The following is a 5,132-nucleotide window of genomic DNA, read 5'->3' on the forward strand; positions in this document are numbered from 1 at the left end:
GTAAAGACCAGACCTACTCCCATAATTTACATTTTAAGATAACAGGATTAGCCAGAGGGTTTAATCCAGAGACTACTCAGGCAGGATATATTATTGTTCCTTAGGATTATATAACAATAATATATCCTGCCTGAGTACAGTCTCTGGATTAAACCTGGCTAATTCTGTTATCTGTCCATAGTTCATCAGGCACTCTATCTATCAGATCTAGTCCCTTAAATCTATTTCTCACTTCCACTGTATAATCATAAGGGATTTGATTTAGGTCATACATGAATGGTCTCATGGTTTTCCCTGCTTTCTTCAATTTAAGTCTGAATTTGGCGATAAGGAGTTCATGATCTGAGCCACAGTCAGCTCCTGGTCTTGTTTTTGTTGACTTTATAGAGCTTCTCCATCTTTGGCTGCAAAGAATATAATCAATCTGATTTCAGTGTTGACCATCTGCTGATGTCCATGTGTAGAGTCTTCTCTTGTGTTGTTGGAAGATGGTGTTTGCTATGACCAGTGCATTCTCTTGGCAAAACTCTATTAGTCTTTGCCCTGCTTCATTCCGTACTCCAAGGTCAAATTTGCCTCTTACTCCAGGTGTTTCTTGGCTTCCTGCTTTTGCATTCCAGTCCCCTATAATGAAAAATACATCTTTTTTGGGTGTTAGTTCTAAAAGGTCTTGTAGGTTTTCATAGAACTGTTCAACTTCAGCCTCTTCAGCTTTACTGTTTGGGGCATAGGCTTGAGTTACCATGATATTGAATGGTTTGCCTTGGAAACGAACAGAGATCATCTGTCATTTTTGAGATTGCATCCAAGTATGGCATTTCAGACTCTTTTGCTGACCATGATGGCTACTCCATTTCTTCTAAGGGATTCCTGCCCACAGTAGTAGATGTAATGGTCATCTGAGTTAAATTCGCCCATTCCAGTCCATTTTAGTTCGCTGATTCCTAGAATGTCGACATTCACTCTTGCCATCTCCTGTTTGACCACTTCCAATTTGCCTTGATTCATGGACCTGACATTCCAGGTTCCTATGCAATATTGCTCTTTACAGCATTGGACCTTGCTTCTATCATCAGTCACATCCACAACTGGGTATTGTTTTTGCTTTGGCTCCATCCCTTCATTCTTTCTGGAGTTATTTCTCCACTGATCTCCCGTAGCATATTGGGCACCTACTGACCCGGGAAGTTCTTTCAGTATCCTATCATTTTGCCTTTTCATACTGTTCATGGGGTTCTCAAGGCAAGAAAACTGAAGTGGTTTGCCATTCCCTTCTCCAGTGGACCACATTCTGTCATAAAATAAATGCAAAAAAGCAAAATGGCTGTCGAGGAGGCCTTACAAATAGCTGGGAAAAGAAGAGTAGCGAAAAGAAAAGGAGAAAAGGAAAGATATAAGCATCTGAATGCAGAGTTCCAAAGAATAGCAAAGAGAGATAAGAAAGCCTACCTCAATGATCAATGCAAAGAAATAGAGGAAAACAACAGAATGGGAAAGACTAGATATCTCTTCTAGAAATTTAGAGATACCAAGGGAACATGTCATGCAAAGATGGGCTCGATAAAGGACAGAAATGGTAGGGACCTAACAGAAGCAGAAGATATTAAGAAGAGATGGCAAGAATACACAGAAGAACTGTACAAAAAAGAGCTTCATGACCCAGATAATCATGATGGTGTTATCACTCATCTAGAGCCAGACATCCTGGAATGTGAAGTCAAGTGTGTCTTAGAAAGCATCACTATGAAGAAAGCTAGTGGAGGTGATGGAATTCCAGTTGTGCTGTTTCAAATCCTGAAAGATGATGCTGTGAAAGTTCTGCACTCAATATGCCAGCAAATTTGGAAAACTCAGCAGTGGCCACAGGACTGGAAAAGGTCAGTTTTCATTCCAATCCCAAAGAAAGGCAATGCTAAAGAATGCTCAAACTACCACACAGTTGCACTCATCTCACATGCTAGTAAAGTAATGCTCAAAATTCTGCAAGCCAGGCTTCAGCAGTACGTGAACCGTGAACTTCCAGATGTTCAAGCTGGTTTTAGAAAAGGCAGAGGAACCAGAGATCAAATTGCTAACATCCGCTGGATCATGGAAAAAGCAAGAGAGTTCCAGAAAAACATCTATTTCTGCTTGATTGACTATGCCAAAGCCTTTGACTGTGTGGACCACAATAAACTGTGGAAAATTCTGAAAGAGATGGGAATACCAGACCACCTGACCTGCCTCTTGAGAAACCTATATGCAGGTCAGGAAGCAACAGTTAGAACTGGACATAGAACAACAGACTGGTTCCAAATAGGAAAAGGAGTATGTCAAGGCTGTATATTGTCACCCTGCTTATTTAACTTCTATGCAAAGTACATCATGAGAAATGCTGGGCTGGAAGAAGCACAAGCTGGAATCAAGATTGGTGGGAGAAATCTCTATAACCTCAGATACGCAGCTGACACCACCCTTATGGCAGAAAGTGAAGAGGAACTAAAAAGCCTCTTGATGAAAGTGAAAGAGGAGAGTGAAAAAGTTGGCTTAAAGCTCAACATTCAGAAAACTAAGATCATGGAATCTGGTCCCATCACTTCATGGCAGATAGATGGGGCAGATAGATGGGGAAACAGTGGAAACAGTGGCTGACTTTATTTTTGGGGGCTCCAAAATCACTGCAGATGGTGACTGCAGCCATGAAATTAAAAGCTGCTTACTCTTTGGAAGGAAAGTTCTGACCAACCTAGATAGCATATTTTAAAGCAGAGACATTACTTTGCCAACAAAGGTGCGTCTAGTCAAGGCTATGGTTTTTCCAGTGGTCATGTATGGATGTGAGAGTTGGACTGTGAAGAAAGCTGAGCACCAAAGAATTGATGCTTTTGAACTGTGGTGTTGGAGAAGACTCTTAAGAGTCCCTTGGACAGCAAGGAGATCCAACCAGTCCATCCTAAAGGAGATCAGTCCTGGGTGTTCATTGGAGGTACTGATACTAAAGCTGAAACTCCAGTACTTTGGCCACCTCATGCGAAGAGTTGACTCATTGGAAAAGACCCTGATGTGGGAGGGATTGGGGGCAGGAGGAGAAGGGGACAACAGAGGATGAGAAGGCTGGATGGCATCACCGACTCGATGGACATGAGTTTGAGTGAACTCCAGGAGTTGGTGATGGACAGGGAGTCCTGGCGTGCTGTGATTCAGGGGGTTGCAAAGAGTTGGACACAACTGAGTGACTGAACTGACTAACTGAACACTAGCAAGCAGGTACTCTTTCTACCCTCTTCTGATGTCTATGTCAGAAGCTTTCTCTATCTCCTTTATACTTTAATAAAACTTTATTACACAAAGGCTCTGAGCGATCAAGCCTTGTCTCTGGCCCCGGATTGAATTCTTCTCCTCCGGAGGCCAAGAATCCCTGCATCTTTGTGTGATTCAGCAACAACCTTTCAATACCCACAGGAGCCAGTGTTTCTGAATTCTCCTTCCTTGAGACTACTGTCTGAAACTGCAGTTTAGTCAGCTTGGGCCATGGCTTCAGCTCTGCCTCTACCTTGATTTTCAGCAAATTATCTTCCCTCGTGGTCTTCAGGTTCCTTGACTGTAAGCATGAAAAGAAACATAATGCCAACCATCCAGTCAGTATTCTTGACTGATTGTGAACAGCTCAGTTCTCATTAGTAACTAATTTTGGGGTGTGCATTTTAGTATATATATATTAATAATGACTTAATTGATTACTTTAAATCTAAGAAGATTGCATTTATGTATTTGTGGTTTATTTTTAGATTATCTTGTATTTATGATATTAAATCTTTCTCTATAGCTGTGATATAAAATCTTTTTTTCAAATATATGAGTTTAAAAAATCTTACCCATTTAAAGAAAATAATAATTATTGAGGGGTTTCAAAAATGAAGATGATATACATATGATTGACCTTTGGGAAGCACTGGACCCCAAATTGAGAGAGAAAATGCCCAGAATTAAACACTGAGGCTGTCCAACATTTAGACATTAAGAAAAATAAGAGAAGCTGATAAGACCAAAGAAGGAAGAGAATCATTGATAAGAGGGCTTTTAAGAGAGTGTAATGAGCTGTTCTGGCCTGATGGATGCCAAATGTACCAAAACTGCTATGTCCCCTTAGGAGGGGAGGATCCCTAACCAGCCTAGGTCAAGACATTTAATAACATTGGGTTCTGTGCTGTGTTGTGCTTAGTTGCTCAGTTATGTCTGACTCTGCGACCCCACGGACTGTCCAGGCTCCTCTGTCTATGAGGATTCTCCAGGCAATAATACTGGAGTGGGTTGCCATGCTCTCCTCCAGGGAATCTTCTCAACTCAGGGATTGAACCCAGTTCTCCTGCATTGCAAGCAGATTCATTACCATCTGAGCCACCAGGGAAGCCCAATAGTGGGTGGGGTTAACAAAAATTTCCTGAAGCAGTCCCTGCCAAGTAACACCTATTGCTTTGCAACTATCCTGTCCTGGGCCAAACAGGTGGAAACAGAAGAGAGAAAAATGAAGGGGATGGGAAAAGTATTTAGAAGTCAAAGTTGGTGGAAGTGTGGGAAGGTTTTGCAATGCAGTGAGAAGAATGAAGCCTAAATTAGGATTGTACCAACAATATGTAAGGATAAAGTATAACTTGAAGAGTAGTCTTCATTAAAGAAAATGGAGTAGAGTTTGATAAAAATAGTAAACAAAAATATTAATGGCTCTAATCTTGAACTGTCCTAGTATTCTTTAACTGTTGTACTTTATCCCCTAGGCATGGAACAGTCTGAAGTGCTTCTCAGGGTGGGGCTCCCAGATAAAATACTTGGGACATACTTATATTAAAACAATTGCTTGTTTAGCTGAAATTCAGACTTTACTGGGTGTCCTGTATTAATTAGTTAATTTTTTTGTTGCTAACTTTGGCTGTCTCCAATATTTTTGGGAGGCTTTCTGCTAGAGCTTAAACTCTAGGCAAAGATCTGCCAAACTGGAGTTACTTGTTGGTGTCACATTTTCTTCCTTTCCTGCTGTTCCTCTTTTCTTCCCTTTGTACATATGTATATTCTTTAGCTGAACCATTTGAGAGTTAGTTGCAGATATCTGGATGCCTTGGCCCCCAGACTCAGCATGTATCTTTTAAAAGTGAGGA

This window comes from Bubalus bubalis, chromosome 3 (genome assembly GCF_019923935.1).
Source record: "Bubalus bubalis isolate 160015118507 breed Murrah chromosome 3, NDDB_SH_1, whole genome shotgun sequence".
Lineage (NCBI taxonomy): Eukaryota > Metazoa > Chordata > Mammalia > Artiodactyla > Bovidae > Bubalus > Bubalus bubalis.